A 21,698-nucleotide genomic window follows, 5' to 3' on the forward strand; every position below is an offset into this window, starting at 1 on the left:
TCATTTTTGGTGTTTTTTTTTTTAACGAGTAATGGCGGCGATCTACGATTTTTTTTTGCGGGACTGCGACATTGCGGCGGACAGATTGGACCCTTGACTGACATTTTTGACACTTTTGGGGTTACCAGTGACATTTGCTGCAGTAATCAGTGCTATACATATACACTGTTACTGTAAAAATGACAAAAAAGAAGGGGTTAACTGTATTTGAGAGGGAGGGGTTAAGTGTGTACTAGGGGCGTGCTTCTAACTGTGATTGGCTGTGGCTACTACTGTAAAAACAGAGATTAACGGTCCTACATAGTAGAACCGTCTGATCTCCATTTTTACACAGGGGAGAATGACAGGCGGCTTGTTTACATTAGCCACCTGCCTTTCTTCCTCTCTACCGACGATCGCCGTGTGACCGGCGGACATCGGGTCCGCCGGTCACACGCACTGACTCCTTAGTGAACGAGCCGGGGCGCGCGCTCGCCCGCTATTGGCTCACAAGCCGGTGACAGGCTAGTGACGAAATATATACATCACTTTGCCTGGCCGTGGCTGACCGCCGCAGTATATGTACTTGCGGCGGTCGGCAATCGGTTAACATAGTTTATTTTTTAGATTTAGCAGGAATTAAGCGAGTTATGTTATATTTGTGTCTGCTAATAGTAATTTTGTTGTAATTTTAGCTAAATATGTCTTTAATATTTTCTTGGGGGGGCCCTGCCAGGTAGTCTGTACGGGGGCCCCGTGATTTCTAACAGCAGCCCTGGCTTTAGCCAAAGTGCCCAAAGCATATGTACTGACACAAGACAAATGCAAGAGATGAGAGGGGAGGCTTCATGCAAACCATCATAGCTGAAATGTAAGGCTAACATCATCTGATCCATGTGCTCTATAAGCGAGAGGTCAACCTCAGCATTGGTAAGATCTCTTTTAGGAGATTCTTACCAGTCAGATGAAGTTTGACAAAGTAAGGTCACAGCTAGAATCAGATGAAGGGCAGCACTCGCTAGAGAGAACAAAGCTCTAGAAAGGGTTTCTAAGTGCTTAGCGATTGAGTCCCTTAAGACAGTGAGTCACTTGCCTGACGAAGGGGCCCTGCGTGGCTCCCAAACGTTGCTGTATATTTATCATGTGACTACAGAATGAAGCTTTGGACCCTCTCAAGGAATCCTTGTTGTGCTGGTGACATTTCTTACTTTGTATATTAGGTTAAGACGCAACTGTACACACTTATCTGACTTGAAGTATCAAGCATCACACTCCATTCACGCCTTTTACGAAGAGGCTATAGCAAGTCATTATTGCGGAAGGCATATAAGAAAGTGTTTAAACAAGAACGCAACACCCTTCTATACAAAAACAAAATGTGTGATTCTAGTATGTCCACTGTTAGACTAGTTGCTAAATTTCCTCACAACAACAGGAATTTAGTAATATACTGTCAAACCACTGGCATCACAGGAAGACCCTACTTTAAAAAATATATATATTGGGTTTCATCCTGAGATTGTGTTTAAACGAGCTACATCATTATGCCACTATTTTTCAGCTTCAGGACATAACAGACAATCTAATGGCATTTACGAATGTGGGAAATGTACATTTTGTCCCTGGACACACACTGGTACTTGTTTTTTGTTACCTAATAGAGAACTGTTTGCCCCTAGATTCTTTGCCGACTGTGGGACCCACGGGGTAATATACCTAATGCTCTGCAAATGTGGAGCCTTTAACAGTATTTAGGGAAAACTATCCGCCGACAGAGGTTAAAAGATCACATATAATATTCTGCCAACGGGAAGATGTTAACCCCCTTGAGCAGACATCTTGACTCATATCAAAATTTTGACACCTCCTATGTCTCATTCTTGGTTCTGGAGGTAATCCCCAAGAAACCCAGGGGTAGCAACTGGGATAATGGGATTTTTGACTTACTGTTAAATGAATTTCTCTGATGTCCATTAACGGACACAGCTCTTCATCTTCATGACCATTGGGGGGTTATGCTGCCCCCTACAGGAGTAGGACACTAGGCAGAGAAAAACTTGAGAATGCCTATGGAGCAGTCCCTGGGGTATATTCCCACTTTGTGTTATAGGTATTCAGTTTTGTAACAAGCAGTGTCAGAAGAAAAAAAACTCAACTCCAAAGAGGGGTGGGTGCTGTGTCCGTCAATGAACATCAGAGAAATGGATTTTATGTGATTCAAAAATCACATTTTTTCTTTCGTTCATTGATGGACACAGCTCTTCATCTTCATGACTGTAGGGACGTCCCAAATCAGTGTCAAACATGAGGGGTAGGAAGAGCAGAAAAAAACAACTTTCCAAAGGCTAAACATAGCCAACCAGGTAACAAGGAGCTCAAATGAGAACAACTGGAGCTCACCTGAAAAACACCCTCAAAGAGGACAATCCTCTAAACAAACCTCTGAATGCCCCAATCGAAAAGGGGATACATCGAAGAAAATGACTTTACCCCAGTCCTCAGCAGTCCAATCCCTGTACCTTTTGCAGATTATCAGTCTGCCCCTGATGTTATTCCTTGAGAGAAGTGGCTTCTTTGCTGCCCTTCTTGACACCAGGCCATCCTCCAAAGGTCTTCACCTCACTGTGCACACAGATGCACTCACACCTGCCTGCTGCCATTTCTGAGCAAGCTCTGCACTGGTGGTGCCCCGATCCCGCAGCTGAATCAACTGTAGGAGACGGTCCTGGCGCTTGCTGGACTTTCTTGGGCGCCCTGAAGCCTTCTTCACAAGTGCAGTGGAAATGTTTTTATGGGATTAAGTTCATTTTCATGGCAAAGAGGTACAAACCCGATTCCAAAAAAGTTGGGACACTGTACAAATTGTGAATAAAAACAGAATGCAATGATGTGGAAGTTTCAAATTTCAATATTTTATTCAGAATACAACATAGATGACATATCAAATGTTTAAACTGAGAAAATGTATCATTTTAAAGGGAAAAATAAAATGATTTTAAATTTTATGGCATCAACACATCTCAAAAAAGTTGGGACAAGGCTATTTTTACCACTGTGTGGCCTCCCCTCTTCTTTTTATCACAGTCTGCAAACGTCTGGGGACTGAGGAGACAAGTTGCCCAAGTTTAGGAATAGGAAGGTTGTCCCATTCTTGTCTAATACAGGTTTTTAGTTGCTCAACTGTCTTAGGTCTTCTTTGTTGCATCTTTTTATGATGTACCAAATGTTTTCTATGGGTGAAAGATCTGGACTGCAGGCTGGCCATTTCAGTACCCGGATCCTTCTTCTACGCAGCCATGATGTTGTAATTGATGCATTATGTGGTCTGGCATTGTCATGTTGGAAAATGCAAGGTCTTCCCTGCAAGAGAAAACATCTGGATGGGAGCATATGTTGTTCTATAACTTGGATATACCTTTCAGCATTAATGATGCCTTTCCAGATATGTAAGCTGCCCATGCCACACGCAGTCATGCAATCCCATACCATCAGAGATGCAGGCTTCTGAACTGAGCGCTGATAACAACTTGGGTTGTCCTTGTCCTCTTTAGTCCGGATGACATGGCGTCCCAGTTTTCCAAAAAAAACTCAAATTTTGATTCGTCTGACCACAGAACAGTTTTCCACTTTGCCACAGTCCATTTTAAATGAGCCTTGGCCCAAAGAAAACGCCTGCTCTTCTGGATCATGTTTAGATATGGCTTCTTTTTTGGCCTATAGAGTTTTAGCTGGCAACAGGGAATGGCACGGTGGATTGTGTTCACCGACAATGTTTTCTGGAAGTATTCCTGAGCCCATGTTGTGATTTCCATTACAGTAGCATTCCTGTATGTGATGCAGTGCCGTCTAAGGGCCCGAAGATCACGGGTATCCTGTATGGTTTTTCGGCCTTGACCCTTATGCACAATGATTGTTCCAGATTCTCTGACTCTTTGGATGATATTATGTATTGTAGATGATGATAACTTCAAACTCCTTGCAATTTTTCTCTGAGAAACTCCTTTCTGATATTGCTCCACTATTTTTCGCCGCAGCATTGGGGGAATTGGTGATCCTCTGCCCATCTTGACTTCTGAGGGACACTGCCTCTCTGAGAGGCTCTTTTTATACCCAATCACATTGCCAATTGACCGAATAAGTTGCAAATTGGTCTTCCAGCTGTTCCTTGTATGTACATTTAACTTTTTCGGCCTCTTATTGCTACCTGTCCCAACATTTTTGGAATGCGTAGCTCTCATGAAATCCAAAATGAGCCAATATTTGGCATGACATTTCAAAATGTCTCACTTTCAACATTTGATATGTTATCTATATTATATTGTGAATAACAAATAAGTTTATGAGATTTGTAATAAATTAGTCCATTCCTTTTTTTACTCACAATTTGTACAGTGTCCCAACTTTTTTGGAATTGGGTTTGTACTTTTCAATTAATCAGCTTACTGTTCATTACATTCTGGATTATATGCAAATTGCCATTATAAAAACTGAGGCAGCAGACTTTGTGAAAGTTAATATTTGTCTCATTCTCCAAAGTTTTGGCCACAGCTGTACATGCCATGTTTCTGGGACATCTACCCAATGAAGATTTGAAACATAAGCGGTGGGGTGACTGACACCTGGAGTAGATCAGGATGAGCATCTACACAATTTATGTGTTTGCATCCTCTAAATGTGCTAATGACCAGGGATGAATTAATTAGTTGCCATTCGTATCTCTAAGCTGTGTTTGGTAAATGCTATGCATTGAAGGAGATTGACATTATTGTGGGGTTTAGCGGGTAATATAATAATGAGTATGTTTACCCTCTATAATATATAGATATCAGACATGTTGGATAACTGACTCCACAAGTACTGCTCCTTCAATTGGTTTTACTTCAACAATAAAGCTCTATAACTTACCATCACATCATGGAAGCCCTTCATAAAAATACTCTATCTCTACCTCAATTTTAATATTGTGTTACAGTATGAGGGTAATATTGTCCAATAAGTGGTATGGAATTTAGACATCTGTTTGTTCACTTGGTGTACTACTATTTCATCACTAGTCTGCATGCTGCATAGCACTCTGTTGGCGTTTTGCTGTATGTTACGTGTCCTCACATTCACATTTGCCCGATGCATGTCTGGGCCTCTTTATCGGGTGAAGGGTTATCAGCCTACACCAACTATGGTATTACTGATTGACTATTTTTTATCGTATATTATTCTTTACGCTTATAATATATTTCTCTATTACCCAGAAAGTTTGCTTAAGCTCCTGAGGAGGCGCAACAGCGTGAAACATGTGGAGCTTGAAAAAGCGTGAACAAGCTATATCAACACACACCAAACACACCTGGATATAGACCATATTCTACTGGAGAATAAAAGATGGTCTACAACAGGGAAGTGCTATTGTGTAATAGTTGATATAGCTGCATGTTGGGTAGCAAGTGCAAAATTCAATTTTAAATGTGTGGAAAATTATTTTATGAATTTTATAATAAAATGTATAACTTTTATACAAATAGTGGTGTTCTCTGGTGCCTATACTGTAAATTTCTTCAATCTCATACTCGTTCAGCAGATGCCCAGCTTTTTGGTACACTCATTTAGCAGATCCCCAGCTTATTGGTACCCTCCTTCAGCAGATCCCCAGCTTATTGGCATTTGGCACTCTTGTTCAGCAGATCCCCAGCTTATTAGTACCCTCATTCAGCAGAATCCCAGCTTATTGGTATCCTCGTTCAGCAGAACCCCAGCTTATTGTTATCCTCATTCATCAGATACCCATCTTATTGGTATCATTGATCAGCAGATCCCCAGCTTATTAGCACCTTCGTTCACCAGATCCACAGCTTATTAGTACTCTCGTTCAGCAGATCCCCAGCTTATTGGTATCCTCATTTAGCAGATCCCCAGCTTATTGGTACCCTCATTCAGCAGATCCTGGTGTCTATAAATTTCTTCAATCTCATACCCGTTCAGCAGATCCCCAGCTTTTTGGTACACTCATTTAGCAGATCCCCAGCTTATTGGTACCCTCATTCAGCAGATCCCCTTAGCTTATTGGTACCTTTGTTCAGCAGATCCCGCTTATTGGTACCCTCCTTCAGCAGATCCCCAGCTTATTGGTACTCTCATTCAGCTGATCCCCAGCTTATTGGTACCTTTGTTCAGCAGATCCTGGTGCCTATAAATTTCTTCAATCTCATACCCGTTCAGCAGATCCCCAGCTTTTTGGTACACTCATTTAGCAGATCCCCAGCTTATTGGTACCCTCATCCAGCAGATCCCCTTAGCTTATTGGTACCTTTGTTCAGCAGATCCCGCTTATTGGTACCCTCCTTCAGCAGATCCCCAGCTTATTGGTACTCTCGTTTAGCAGATCCCCAGCTTATTAGTACCTTCATTAAGCAGATCCCCAGCTTATTGGTATCCTCGTTCAGCAGCAGATCCCCAGCCTATTGGTATCCTCGTTCAACAGATCCCCATCTTATTGGTACTCTCATTCAGCAGATCCTCAGCTTATTAGTACCTTTATTCAGCAGATCCCCAGCTTATTAGTACCTTCATTCAGCAGATCCCAAGCTTATTGGTACTCTTGTTCAGCAGATCCCCAGCTTATTGATTTTCTTGATCAGCAGATCCCCAGCTTATTGGTACTCTCGTTCAGCAGATCCCCAGCTCATTGGTACTCTCGTTCAGCAGATCCCCAGCTTATTGGTACTCTCGTTCAGCAGATCCCCAGCTTATTGGTACTCTAGTTCAGCTGATCCCCAGCTTATTTGTACTCTCATTCAGCAGATCCCCATCTTATTGGTACTCTCGTTCAGCAGATCCCCAGCTTATTGGTACTCTCGTTCAGCAGATCCCCAGCTTATTGGTACTCTCGTTCAGCAGACCCCTAGCTTTGCTGATACCCCACTCAGTAGTAACAAAGCAAAGCAAACACAACAGTGTGAACAGGACTGTAGGGTAACTAAATAATTTAGTGACAGGTGCTTTGACTGGCATTCAGAGTGCTTTACAAAAGCGTGTCCAATGCCATATTTTGAAGCACGTGTACCACCCTTGTCCTAAACAGGGCTCCTAGTAAATTTAGCTGTGCTAGGTGGTAGCTAGCCTGGCTGATTTTTAACCTTCGTGATCATTTGGGTTTTCTCCTAAGCCTAGTTTAACTGTGGTTCCTCTCTTCTGTCAATTGATGGCACTGTAACTTTTAGTATGATGAATTACAGTGAGTTTAGGACTATGTTGTGAATATGCATACTTTTCTCAGCCAATCAGTAGGAGTTTCTCTTGCCACTAAGGATCCTGGAAGAGAGCACATATTTGGAGTTAGATGATCTGGGTACTTCCACCCAGACTACAGTCTGGGGTGGTTGTGTGAGGAACAGTTGCTGCTGGGTAGGCCTGAAGCCTAACCATGTGCTCAGGGGCTCTGCCAGAGAGAGGCTGGTTGCTGCAGCCTGGGGGCATGGGAGAAGATCTGCCAGAGAGCAAGAGTCTCTTGTTGCCTGGGGGCATGGGAGAAGATCTGCCAGAGAGCAAGAGTCTCTTGTTGCCTGGGGGCATGGGAGAGGATCTGCCAGAGAGCAAGAGTCTCTTGTTGCCTGGGGCAAGCTGAGAAGGATGGAGTTCTGAGATGAAGTACCAGAGGAGAATCTTCATGAGCTGGGGACTGTGAAGAAACATCAAGGGGAACTCATCCAAGGAAATTCTGTACGATGTTGTGAGCTTTGTTGCTATAGCTGTGTCTACGTAGATACAGAACATCGGGTACAGGCCTAAGGCCCTTGTTCCGTATTCCTGTCTACCTGTGCCTTTTATTTTTGGAGTCTGCTGATCTTTATGCATTTTCTTCTGGGTTGTCCTATGCCCTAACTCTCTCTCCCACATTTTTCTTCTGCTGTGAACTCACTTTTGCATTCTAAAAGTGACTGGTGCTCATCTACAAATATCTACACCCACCATGCCTAGAACCAGCACCCTGAGGTGAAATGTCAGCCCTCCCTGATGCCGGGGCATCAGGGGGGCAACACACAGGTGTAAATGGGGCCTTAAATTCCTGGCACGTGGTGGAAATGTTACAGTTTTCTTTAAAAGGTTAAATCGATAGGTTTAGTTCCTCTTTAAATCCCCCAGAAATGTTTAGAGCCCCCCCCCCCCCAGCCCCATATACAAACATAATGCACGTGTCGGGGGTGCCCACACACAAAACCATCAATTGTGCTACCATACCTCCCAACATTTTGAGATGGGAATGAGGGACACCTATTTTCAAAAGTATTTAGACATAGGACACACCCCCTTAAAGGAGAATTGCACACAAAAAAAGTTTGGGTAAACCCACAAGTACTATTCCTTTCTACTGGCTTTTGAAATTTACAAAAACAGCAATTTAGAAATTGGATGAAAGGTTTAGCACTGGGAAACACTTTTTGAAAGATAAAAAGTTAATTGTATATACAACTATAGCGATCCGACCAAAATGAGGGGGAAAGAAAAGGAGGAGGAAAGAGGGACAGAGGGACTTTTTTTCAGAACGAGGGACAGTTGGGAGCTATGCGCTACATCTTTTACATATCGCCAAACTGGCTGGAGTGGGACGAATAGTTCTAAGCCCATTATTCATGCTTAAAGCGGAGCTCAACCCAAAAAGGGGAAGCTCTGCTTGTTTGCAACCCCCCCCCCCCCTTTCGCTGCCACATTTGTCACCTTTCGAGGGGGAGGGGGGAGCAGATACCTTTCAAATCCAGTTCCTGCTCCCACTTCTATGAAATTTCTGCCCCCCCCCGCTACCTTCTGGGAGACACACAGGTCCCAGAAGTCAGTGGGACCATTCAGAAAGTGCAACGCGATAGGAAGGCTTGACTTCTTGTTTCCTTTAGTAAAGATGCCGCCGTCTGCACCCAGAGCAGATGGACGGATCAGCTTGGGGTGCTGACATCGCGGGATCCCTCGACAGGTGAGTGGCCTTATATTAAAAGTTAGCAGCTAAAGTATACTGTATATAGCTGTTGAGTTTAAATCATTTTATTTATTTTTTTACAGGCTGGAACTTCGCTTTAGGCTACATTCACACCTGAGCGTAGCGTTTTTCGCGCGTTTTTTACCGCGATTTTACCGCGATTTTTGCGGCGTTTTTTACCGCGTTTTTACCGCGATTTTTACCGCGATTTTTGTGCAGGCGTTTTTAGATTGAATAGAGATCAATGGAAAACGCCTGTAATCTGCCCAAAAAGAAGCTCATGTACTTTTTTGAGCGTTGGGCGTTTTGTATACAGCGTCAAAACGCTCAGATGTGAACAGGGGCCATTGAAATGAATAGGATTTGTCTTGTTGGGCGTTTTGAGAGCTGATCCTAGAGCAGAAAAACGCCCCAAAAACGCCCCAAAACGCCTAGATGTGAACGGAGCCTTAAAAAGTGATTGTAAATCTCGTTTAAAAAAATAAAATAAACAACCTGTTATACTTACCTCTTCTGTGCAGTTGGTTTTGCATTCTTTCTACTATACTGACTACTTCCAGCCCATCCATTTAAATTCCCCAGGGACACTTATGGTTATTTCTTATATGGTTTTGCACAGAGCAGCCCTGATCCTCCTCTTCTTGGGTCCCTCATTGCTGTTCCTGGCCCCTCCTTCCTGTCAAGTATTCCCACACCAAGCAGCTTGCTATGGGGGCACCCGAGCCGAGCTGCCGCTCCGTGAGTCCATTCAGACATGGAGCTGCCGTTCGGCCCCTCCCCTTATCTCTCCTGATTGGCTGACTTTGATTGACAGCCGCTGGAGCCAATGGCGCTTCAGCTGTATTTCAGGCAATCAGGGCAGCCGAGGGACTCGTGGACATCGCTCGACAGAGGTGGGGCTCAGGTAAGTATTAGGGGGGTGCTGGGGAGACTGCTACACACAGAAGGATTTTTATCCTAATGCATAGAATGTATTAGGATAAAAAAAAACCTTCTGCCTTTACAACTCTTTTAACTCTAAGAGCCCTTTCATACTAAGGCGCTTTTGCAATAAAAAAAAAGCGCCTGAAAAGCTCACCAAAGCCTATTCCCATTAAAATCAAAGAATGCTTTCACACTGAGGCGAAGCGCTGGCGGGGCAGGGAAAAAAGTCCTGCAAGCAGCATCATTGGAACGCTTAAAAAAACCCCTCAAAACACTCTTCTCCATTGAAATGAATGGGAAGCACCCAGAAAGCGCTTCAAAATGGTCCTTGAAGCAGTTTTTGAGTCACACGTCCTTAACCACTTACAGGCCGCCAGTCGCAGTTTTACATCCCTACTTTGACATTAAAAACCTCAGTTATGGCAGCAGATAACTGCCATAACCCCAGTATTGTTTTAAACGGCGGCCGGTCCGCTTTAATATAAGGGTGGTCCCCCTTTATCACCTTTATGGGTGGCGGAAGAGGTGCCCCCTCCCCTCCCGCCGCTTCCCAGTCGTTTTCCCTGCTTACCGGAGCCGTCGGTGGCGGGAAAAACTATCGGGTCTGTCCCCTCAGGCACGAAGTCGAGTGAGGGCAAGCTGGCCCCCACTCGACTCTATGGCTTTGGAGGACCGGAGTGATGTCATACGTCGCTTCCTAGCAACGGCCTTGAAGAGCCCATTTTTTTTTTTTTCTTTGTTAGGGGTCTTTCACACACTGAGCAGGAGCATGACAGCTGTGTCTCCATGCTGTGTGCGGAGACACAGCTGTCAGGTCCCCATGCATCTCTATGGAGGAATCGGATGGGAACGGACCGTCTGACCGTTCTAATCCGATCTGCCAGACGGATGCAAAATAGGGTTTCCATCCGTCTGGTTTTGACGGATCGAATGTCAGCGGACATGTCTCCACTGACATCCGATGCCCCATAGGGATGCATGGGGCATCTGTTCAGATCCGCCAAAAAAAAACTTACAAGCCGATCTGAACGGACTCCATGTGTGAAAGGGGCCTTAACCACTTAAAGCGGAGTTCCGGGCACAAAAACGATTTTTTTTTTTGTGCCCCTCCGCTAGGTAGAGCTCACCTGAAAAGGAATTGGATAGTTATTTTTATTTTTTTTGTTTACTCACCTTTTTATTGAAGATCGTAAATACTCACCTATGACTGCTTCCTCCTCCAGCGCCGAGGCTCACCCCGCCACTTCCTGCCTCGCGATGATTCCTGGGAGCTAAACGTCATAGCTCCCAGGAATCAATGCGACGGCACCGGCCCCGCTCGTCATTTCCGGACGACGCCGCATTCCCCTGCTAAACAGCTTCTGGGCATGCCCAGAAGCTGTTTAGGAATGCGGCGCGGCACCGGAAGTGACGAGAGGGGCCGGTGCAGTGCATTCTGGGACACGAAGACGCGGAAGAAGACAGAGAAGAGGACCGCACCGGCTTCAGCTGCCCACAACAGAGATGGAAACGCTGTGGAAGAAATTTTCTAAGTAAGTATTTCTTCTAAAAGGTAAGTGCGAACCGGGACAGATCAGAGGCTAGCCATTGTGGAATGTGCTAGCCCTGACTGTCCCGGGGGTATGTTCATCAAAAAATAATTTCTGTGCCCGGAACTCCGCTTTAAGCCCCGGAAGATTTTACCCCCTTCCTGACCAGGCCCAATTTTGCGATTCGGCACTGCGTGACTTTAACGGACAATTGCGCGGTCGTGCGACGCTGTACCTAAACGTATTTGATGTCCTTTTTTTCCCACAAACAGAGCTTTCTTTTGGTGGTATTTGATCACCTGTGCGATTTTTTGATCATGCGCTATAAAAAAAGAGTGACAATTTTGCAAAAATAACAATATGTTTCACATTTTTTTTATATGAAATTCCCCAAAAAAAATGTAAAAATCAAAATTTTTTAACATTTTTGGCCAATTTGTTTTCTGCTACCTATGTTTGGTAAAATAAAAATCACAATAAGCGTATTTTGATTGGTTTGCGCAAAAGTTATTGCGTTTACTAACTAAGGGAAAGATTTTTGTCATTTTTGTTGTTGTTTTTTAAACGAGTAATGGCGGCGATCTGCGATTTTTTTGCGGGACTGCGACATTGCGGCGGACAGATTGGACCCTTGACTGACATTTTTGACACTTTTGGGGTTACCAGTGACATTACTACAGTAATCAGTGCTATACATAGGCACTGTTACTGTAAAAATGACACTGGCAATGAAGGGGTTAACTTTATTGGGGAAGGCGGGGTTAAGTGTGTCCCTAGGGGCGTGTTTCTAACTGTGCAGGAAAGTGGCTTTACATGTAACAGCACAGATCAACGGTTCTACATAGCAGAACCGTATGATCTTCATTCTTACACAGGGAAGAATGACAGACGGCTTTGTTTACATTAGCCGCCTGCCTTTCTTCCTTCACATCGGACGATTGCGAGTGACACACGCAAGGAGGTGTCCGTGAACGAGCCGGGGCGGGAGCGCACCTCCGGCGGCGCGTGCTCGCCCCCTATTGGCTAACAGGCTAGTGACGTACCGATACGTCACTTTGCCTGGCTGGGGCTGACCGCCGCAGTATATGTACTTGCGGCGGTCGGCAACCGGTTAATGTAGATGAGAGATGTGAGGTCTTTTTGACCCCAGATCTCTCATTAAAGAGGACCTGTCATGCCTATTTCCATTACAAGGGATGTTTACATTCCTTGTAATATGAATAAATGTGATCAAAAATGATTTTTTAAAAGGACAGTGTAAAAATAAAAAATAAAAGATAAAATAAATAGAAAAAAAATTAAAGCGCCCCGTCTTCGTTCACATATGTAAACGGTGTTCAAACCACACATGTGAAAAATTGCCGCGATCGTTAGAGCAAGAGCTATAATTTGAGCCCTAGACCTCCTCTGTAATTCTAAACTGGTAACCTGTAGAAATGTTTAAAATGTCGCCTATGGGGATTTTTAAGTACCAATGTTTGTCGCCATTCCACGATTTTAAAGCATGACATGTTGGGTATCTATTTACTCGACGTAACATTATCTTTCACATTATAGAAAAAAATTGGGCTAACTTTACTGTTTTCTTATTCTTTAATTTTTAAAAAAGTGTATTTTTCCAAAAAAAAACATCAGTTTGTAAGACCGCTGCGCAAATACGGTATGATAAAAATATTGCAATGATCTCCATTTTATTCTCTAGGGCAGTGATGGAGAACCTTGGCACCCCAGATGTTTTGGAACTACATTTCCCATGATGCTCATAAACTCTGCAGTGTAGTTGAGTATCATGGGAAATGTAGTTCCAAAACATCTGGGGTGCCAAGGTTCGCCATCGCTGCTCTAGGGTGTCTGCTAAAAAAAATATATATAATTTTTGGGGGTTCTAAGTAATTTTCTTGCAAAAAAAAAAAATGGTTGTAACTTGTAAACAAGTGTCAGAAATAGGCCCAGTCCTTAAGTGGATAATAAAGCGCACAGCTTAACGCCTCATAAGCGCTCAGCATTTTATGGGCAGTAGTCATGCGCCTCAGTGTGAAAGGGCTATAAACTGGTTTCAAGGGCAAAAACAAAAGTTTATTATCATTGATAGTAATAATAATAAAAATTTGATTAGTGTTAAAACGTATAGGATGACGAATGTGAGAGCCTGAAGTAGCCCTCGTTGCTCATGGCAACAAGAGCGGTTCTTTCTTCAGCTACATGAATGTAGAAGGACTGCGGACTTCAGACTACGTGGACAGTGTGAACTACAATTCCCAGAAGCCCCTACTTTTCACGCCTGCGCACTACTCTCAGGGTTAGGCCGCTGTTCTCGCCCAGTCACATAGTGACAGGAATCCAGCACAGGCCTATCAACAACTCGCAGGGTGGCAACCGTTGCTATACAGACACTCGGAACTGGGCTCATGCTACATCCATCCAATCATTTGCGTCCTACAGCTAGTTGACAGGCGCTACGCCAATCATAGCACGCTTAGACTAAGAGCTCCCCACCCACTAAGTGACGTTCGCGTTTCCTAATCAACTCCCCGAGTGATTTGACTGACGCGGGCCTCAGCCAATCAGGCGCCTCAATAGCTTTGCCTGCGTTGACGACAAGGAAGAAGGGGGAGGGACGTTAGCAACAGTTGCCCGGGTGAGGGACGGAGCGGCCATAGCCACGGTAGTCGTGGCGACAAGAACCCCGGCAACAGGAATCAACAACAACAACCCCCGGCGCCGCCGGGCCCGGTCCCCCGCCGCACCGGGCGGCATTTTTTCTCGCCGTTAGGGCGGGGCCGGTGTGTTTCCCCACCTCGGGCACACGCAGCAGTCCAGCCTTGGAGTGAAGCCACAACCTCACGCTGACTGAGCAGACACGGCGCCACCGCAGGGGGAAGCGCTGCTAGGTAAGGGCTCTGAACCGCGCTGACTACACTGGGGAACCGGGCGGCATTGGTCGTTATGACGACGTCAAAACGGTGCTGTCACCCCTCCCCTTTTTTAAAATGGCGGCGCCTGCTGCGAGCGGGAGAGGCGCAGGGCCGCGCGTCGCCATGGAAACCTGAGAAGAGATGGGCGTGGTCTTGCTTGTGGATTGGCCGAGGCCTTCAGGGCAGGCGGGTCTTACCAAGTAGGAGCCGAAAGTAGGGGGGTTGGACGAAACCAATCAAAGTGTGGAGTGTAACTGCATAGGAAATGAGATAACTTGAACTCATGACTAGTCTGGAGTTATGTAAGAAAGTACAGCGACAGCCAATGACAGGTGACATCAGTACACTCCCCTCAGACACGTGACTGAAACCTGACCAGTGACCTTACTAAGTATAGCCTGGACTGTGCTGAGGGGGAGGGGTCAGAGGCCACGTGATAAACACAGAACTTCCAGCCTGACCATCCTCAATGCTGCATCATCCATTCCCAGAGATCAGATCAAGGCAAAGGCTGCAAATAGAACACATTGAGGCTCCCTGATTGGATGCTTCCCTTCATTACTTTCTATTTGCTGATCTTTATGATTGGAGACCACTCTCAGTTCACAAAGCGTTTCATGCATCAACTTTACTTTTTGTCATTAGGGGATCAAAACTTTGCAACTTGTTAATTATTAAAGCAGAACTCCACTCTATCTGAGCACCGATAAGACTATTTCATTCATTTTTAATATTCAAAGCAAACTCCCCCATCCATCCATGTCTCCAGGCTTTATTGCGCTGAGAAATCACTTTTAAAAATAGCTCCTAGCATTTTTGGCTGCGGCCATCTTGAGTAAGGGCAGATGATTCATGTAGCATTTACTTCCTGGAATCCATATGTCCTTAGCTCAGGCATGCAGGCAGGAGGGTGTGCCTAGCTGAGAAAGCCCCATCTAAAGTCTCCTGGGTTGTATGCCATCATTTTGTCCTTGGTCCGAAATCAGGAAGTAAGTGGAAAAAATGTAAATTAAAAGATAAAATAAGTAAATCTAATACAGGGCTTGACAAATTTGCTTGGAATCTAGGAGCCAGCTATAAAAGTTAGGCGACAGTTTTTTTTTTCGCACATTCCAAATGGCTGGCTTGTGTTGGACCGGCTGCCATACACATGGACCGAATGGCGGCCAGTTTTTAATGAACCGCCTGATGTTGCCCGGAATTCAGCCCGTGTGTACTTGGCTTGATGGTGTGATGGACAGTGGCTCACTAGGTAAGGACAGTGCAGCAAGTTGGAGGCGATCCAGTAACTCATGCCGCCTTAGGCCCCTTTCACACGTGTACCTCCGCTAGCTCAGCGGGGATTTCTCCGCTAGTCCCAGTTTTGCAGGAACCCAGAATTAATTTCTTGGACTCAGGCTTCGGAATCAAACCTTTTTATTCACTAGTGAAAATGGCTTAGCCCGGCCTGTAACGTTAAAAAAACCCTACCTCGTTAAAATTCCCTACCCTCGTCACTTCCGGGGCACCTACGTCATTGAACAGCTGAGCAGGTTACCACTGCGCATGCTCACAGCTCTGGAGGGTAGGGAATTCTCATGGGGTAGTGTTTTGTAACATTCCACCGCATCAGCTGTTGCCGCGGTTACATTAAAACATCTCCGCTGCAGCATGAAATCATCTCCGCTCCTACCCCTGTCACTTCCCTGATCTCGGCTCCTTAAAGCGGAGTTCCGGGCACAGATGTCATTTTTTAATAAACATACCCCCGGGACAGTCAGGGCTAGTACATTCCACAATGGCTAGCCTCTGATCTGTCCCGGTTCGCACTTACCTTTTAGAAGAAATACTTACTTATAAAATTTCTTCCACAGCGTTTCCATCTCTCTTGTGGGCAGCTGAAGCCGGCGCGGTCCTCTTCTGCGTCTTCTTCCGCGTCTTCTTCTCCCAGAATGCGCCGCACCGGCCCCTCTCGTCACTTCCGGTGCGGCGCCGCATTCCTAAACAGCTTCTGGGCATGCCCAGAAGCTGTTTAGCAGGGGAATGCGGCGTCGCCCGGAAGTGACGAGCGGGGCCGGTGCCGTCGCATTGATTCCTGGGAGCGATGACGTTCAGCTCCCAGGAATCATCGCAGCGCAGGAAGTGACGGGGTGAGCCGCGGCTCCGAGGGAGGAAGTACTCTGAGGTGAGTATTTACGATCTTCAATTACAAGGTGAGTTTTTAAAAAAAAAAATCTAACTATCCAATTCCTTTTCAGGTTAGGCTGAACTAGCGGACGGGCACAAAAAAAAAATATCGTTTTTGTGCCCGGAACTCCGCTTTAATGTAAAAGCGGCGGTGGGTCCATGAAAATATAAATCACAGAGCCAAGATCTCCGTGATTTATATTTTCATACACCAGCCGCTTTTACATTTAGTAGCCAAGATCAGGGAAGTGACAGGGCTAGGAGCGGAGATGTTTTAACCACTTGCCGACTGCCTAACGCCGATCTACGTCGGCAGTCAGCCCCTCACAGGCAAAGTGACGTAGGGCTACGTCACTAGCTTGTGAGGGTCTAGGGAGCGAGCGCGCGCCCCCGGAGGCGCGCTCCCGCGTGGTCACGGACCCCCCCGCGTGTGTGACCGGCGGACCCGATGTCCGCCGGCCACTCGGCGATCGGCGGGGGGAGAGGGAGAATGTCAGGCAGCTTGTGTAAACAAGCCACCTGTCATTCTCCTTGCTGTTAGGATACTGATCACTCGGATCTAGTATGTAGATCCGTTGATCAGTGTCCATACAGCTCAAGCCCCAGCCAATCGCAGTAGAAAGCACGCCCCTAGGGATACACACAGCCCCTCCCTCCCAAATAAAGTTAACCCCTTCACTACCAGTGTATTTTTACAGTAACAGTGCATATATATAGCACTGATTACTGTAGAAATGTCACTAGTAACCCCAAAAGTGTCAAAAATGTCAGTCAAGGGTCCGATCTGTCCGCCGCAATGTCGCAGTACCGCAAAAAAAATCGCAGATCGCCACCATTACACGTTAAAAAAAAAAAACAACAAAAATGACAGAAATCTTTCCCTTTGTTAGTAAACGCGATAACTTTTGCGCAAACCAATCAAAATACGCTTTTTGCGATTTTTTTTTTTTTTTACCAAACATAGGTAGCATAAAACAAATTGGCCGAAAAAGTAAACAAATTTTGATTTTTAAATTTTTTTTTTTGGGGAATTTCATATAAAAAAATGTGAAAAATATTGCTATTTTTGCAAAATTGACGCTCTTTTTTTGTTTATAGCGCGTGATCAAAAAATCGCACAGGTGATCAAATACCACCAAAAGAAAGCTCTGTTTGTGGGAAAAAAAGGACGCCAAATTCGTTTAGGTACAGCGTCGCACGACCGCGCAATTGTCCGTTAAAGTCACGCAGTGCCGAATCGTAAAATACCCCCTGGTCGGAATGGGGGTAAAATCTTCCGGGGCTTAAGTGGTTAATGTAACCGCGGCAACAGCTGATGCGGTGGAATGTTACAAATCTCTTCCCCGTGAGAATTCCCTACCCTCCGGAGCTGTGAGCATGCGCACTGCTAAGCTGCTCAGCTGTTCAATGACGTAGGTGCACCGCAAGTGACGAGGGTAGGCAATTTTCACGGGTATGGTTTTTTCACGGAACACCGGCTCATGCCCGCTTGCTAAGTGAGTGAAAAAGCGTGTACATCACATATATGAAACCGCAGTTAAAGCGGTAGTATTCCACTTTTTGACACTTTTACCTACAGGTAAGCCTATAATAAGGCTTTCCTGTAGGTACAATTAATATCTCCTAAACCGGCACGGTTTAGGAGATATTTGCAGTGCATGCAGCCGCTCACGAGAGCGGCGCATGCGCTCTGAAGGTCCGGAAGGTCCGTGCGCATGCGTGGGAGTGACGTCGGCGCGGCTCCGGCCAATCACAGCGCCGGAGCCGCCGAACACGGAAGAGACGACGAGGGATCATGGCAGCGCCCGCAGCGATGTCCGGGGGTCCGTGTCGGGGCTTCGTTCTAAGGTAAGTATACATAATGAGCTAGTATGCGATGCATACTAGCTCATTATGCCTTTGTCTTGCAGGGATTTTTTTTCACAACCGCTTTAATGTCAAAGATACATATTTCCCTAACTAGCTTGGCAGTAATCCAATACAATCCTCCCCCTCCCTATGTCTTTCCCTCCCTATGTCCCTGCACATTTGTGTGTAGAAATTACATCCCTGGCCTTTACTTCTCACGCTTATCTGTATTCTCATTATCTGTATTCTCATTATCTGTATTCTCATTAGTCCTTGGAAGGGCCAGAGAGAAAACATGAGGGAGAAGGTGGGGGCCTCACATGTGCAGCTTTGACTGTCATGGTCTCTGTAGTACCACAGAATCCACCATTTTGTCTTAAAAGGCTATTTATCCGCCATTTTAGAAGCTTTCCAGGTACTGCCACACCAGCTGAGCAGGTTAATGACCGGTCTTGTACGCTCCGCTATAAAGAGCGAACATGGACACAGTCCCGCTCTCCTCTATGGAGCAGTTGGATGGAAATGGACTGCCTATTCATTTCAATCTGATTCGATCTGCTGGACGGATGGAAAGTAGGACAACCATCCATGTTTTTGGCCAACAGGATCGGATGGCGGCGGTTGTCAGCGGACATTTGCCACTCCATAAAGGAGACTGGAGGGTCCGATCAGGTCCACCTGAAAAACTGACAGGCAGACCTGATCCGACAACCCGCGTGGAAGGGGCCTTCGGCTGTGTGGCATGACAGGGAGAGAATAAAAAAATTAATAAAAAATTAATTTTAATGGAGAAAAAAAAAAAAAAGAAACTGTTTCAATCTTTGTGAGGTTGTAAATGGAACTGAGGCTGTTCCCGACCAGCTGTCCCACACTCCCTGTCCTTTCACCGGTAAGGACAGGGTGCCAGATCAAGCCCTCAATATCTCTAACCTCTTCTCCGAGCAGTTAGAACAGGCAGGGGAAGCCCTCAGCGCTGCCAGTGACTGCTTGTTGCATCCTCGGCCACCACAAGAGGGCGCCAGATCCCTGATGTAATGGTGCTTTTCCACTGCATGGTACGGATCGGTTTGGCGCTTTTCCACTGCATGGTACGGATCGGTTTGGCGCTTTTCCACTGCATGGTACGGATCGGTTTGGCGCTTTTCCACTGCATGGTACGGATCGGTTTGGCGCTTTTCCACTGCATGGTACGGATCGGTTTGGCGCTTTTCCACTGCATGGTACCGGATGGTACGTATTAGAACGGTTCGGTACGTTTTGGTACAGCGGCGCTTTTCCACTTCATGGTACGGCTCGCTTAAACAGTACCACCTCAGTTGGGGTTCCAAGCGGGCCGTACCTATACCATATCCCACAATCCTTTGCATGCAGCATTGATTTGTTTGTCACTGCTAGCCACTGATTGGTCAGAGAATTGTTGTAATCCCACCCACTTACTACTTAGTGGAAAAGCAAACCGAGCCGAGTAGAGCCTATACAGTGCTGAAAGGTGCCGACTCGTATCACACAGTGGAAAAGCAAACTGAGCCGAGCTGGGCCAAGCAGTGCCGAGTGGAGCCGAGCCGGTACTTGCAGTGGAAAAGTGCCATAAACGTCTCCCTACAGCAGGCCGCAAAGCCGCGGCATCTTAGTCCGTGTACCCGCTTGGGGACAACAAACATCCCAAACTGCACAAACTCATTTCAGGGAGGTGGAAAACTCATTTCGGGGAGGTGGCAGTCCGCGCCCACGCCCACCAATTTAACACAACTAGAGGATGATCAAATTAAATGGAATCAGTATACAGAGGTTTACTTCTTCTGAGAGATATTAAAGGAAGACTCCAACCACCATGATCACTTCATTGATTTGAAGTGGTCATAGTGGTAGGAGTCAGAAACACTGCACATGCTTGGATATGTACAGTTATGTGTTGGGGGCTAGTTTCACCCCTTACCACATGAGACCTACTGCTGGAGGGTACAGTTGGCTGGTACTGCTGGTGGTTACTGCTCTGGCTACTGCTGGCTGTTACTGCTGGCTGTTACTGCTGGCGGTTACTGCTGGCGGTTACTGCTGGCGGTTACTGCTGGCGGTTACTGCTGGCGGTTACTGCTGGTGGTTACTGCTGGCGGGTACTGCTGGCGGGTACTGCTGGTGGTTACTTCTGGTGGTTACTGCTGGCGGGTACTGCTGGTGGTTACTTCTGGTGGTTACTGCTGGCGGGTACTGCTGGTGGTTACTTCTGGTGGTTACTGCTGGCGGGTACTGCTGGCGGAGAGTGTGAGGAGCGGTGCTAGAGGAAGCGTGCAGATCAGATGCTTCTGGTATTTCTCGGTCTCCTCACAGGCAGAGTGCATTTGATATCACTCCGCCTGTAACAAGTCGGACCTGGAACTATACAGGAAGCATTGGCTCCGTTCTGACAGCTGACACAGACAGCGTGGCACTTGCGGGGCTCAGGGAGCCACAGCCTCCATGCGGGTGATTCCCGCACCTCGCGGGAGACTTGCAATGTCTGGGAGAAGACACCTGCCGCAGTCCAGTCCAGGCGCTAGGCCATTAATTCTAGTCGTCAATGCGACCCGGCGCCTGGGGTTTGTTGAGCCCTGATCTATCCCCCATCTATTTTCTAATGCTAGCAGCATGAGAATTAAAATTATTTAAATTGGAACTTTATCCATAACAACGTGATAAAAAATAAGGTTCTGTATCAAGGAAGATACATTCCGCATCAATAATTATACTACCAACATTAGTGTGTTCTGTAAATTGCCTCCAGCATCGCTCCTGTTTCTTCTTGCTGGAGGCTGCCATTTTGCTGAAGCCCAGAGCTCCCGAACAGCAGTAAATCATAAAGCAGAACTAAACCCATCAATTATCAGTTTCAGAAAACAGTTGCATTCCTGGATTGTTAACTGTCACATTGGTTGTGTTTTTAACCAAACTGTCAAACCATAAGTTGGCTGGTGTCATAACTGATCACGTGCAGCACCATGGCAGTTGCAGATCAAACAGAAGCAGCTTCATTGGCTGTAAAAGATAGGAGGGTTTAATTCTGCTTTAAGGCTGTCAGCAGATGAGCCTCTACAAACTCGGCAGTGCCTAAAAATGGAAAGCAACTGAGCATGTGCAGAGCACGGGGAGACAGTGTATTACTGGAAGTTTAAACAGTATAGACACTTCTTAATGTTTTACATAGCTATACCTGCAAAATGGGCCAGCCTGAAGTGATCTAACAGGACTTCATTTTCTGTCTAAAGTTTCACTTTATTGTTGATTGAGAGGGCTTGGTTCTGTTTTAAGAGGGTAGATAGGAGAGCAGGGTGACAATAATAATGGCAGTGTGAGTGTTTCCCTATGGTGGGTTACTGGAGAGCACATAAACAGAACTAA

The 21,698-nt window shown here is 45.9% G+C and overlaps 1 protein-coding gene across 2 annotated transcripts in view; it reads left to right on the forward strand.

Moving 5' to 3' along the window:
* Positions 1 to 13,972: 13,972 nt before the first annotated feature.
* Positions 13,973 to 21,698, forward strand: part of RFX1 (regulatory factor X1) — a 66,902-nt gene continuing 59,176 nt past the window's right edge. Inside the window, exon 1 of one of the 2 annotated variants that reach the window (XM_082254839.1) lies at positions 13,973 to 14,285. The gene's annotated coding sequence lies outside the window, so the exon portion shown is untranslated. The remainder of the gene's footprint in view (positions 14,286 to 21,698) is intronic. The other variant, XM_082254840.1, reaches the window with a different exon arrangement.

The sequence above is a fragment of the Pelophylax lessonae genome, assembly GCF_965119305.1.
Source record: "Pelophylax lessonae genome assembly, chromosome: 4".
Classification (NCBI taxonomy): Eukaryota; Metazoa; Chordata; class Amphibia; order Anura; family Ranidae; genus Pelophylax; species Pelophylax lessonae.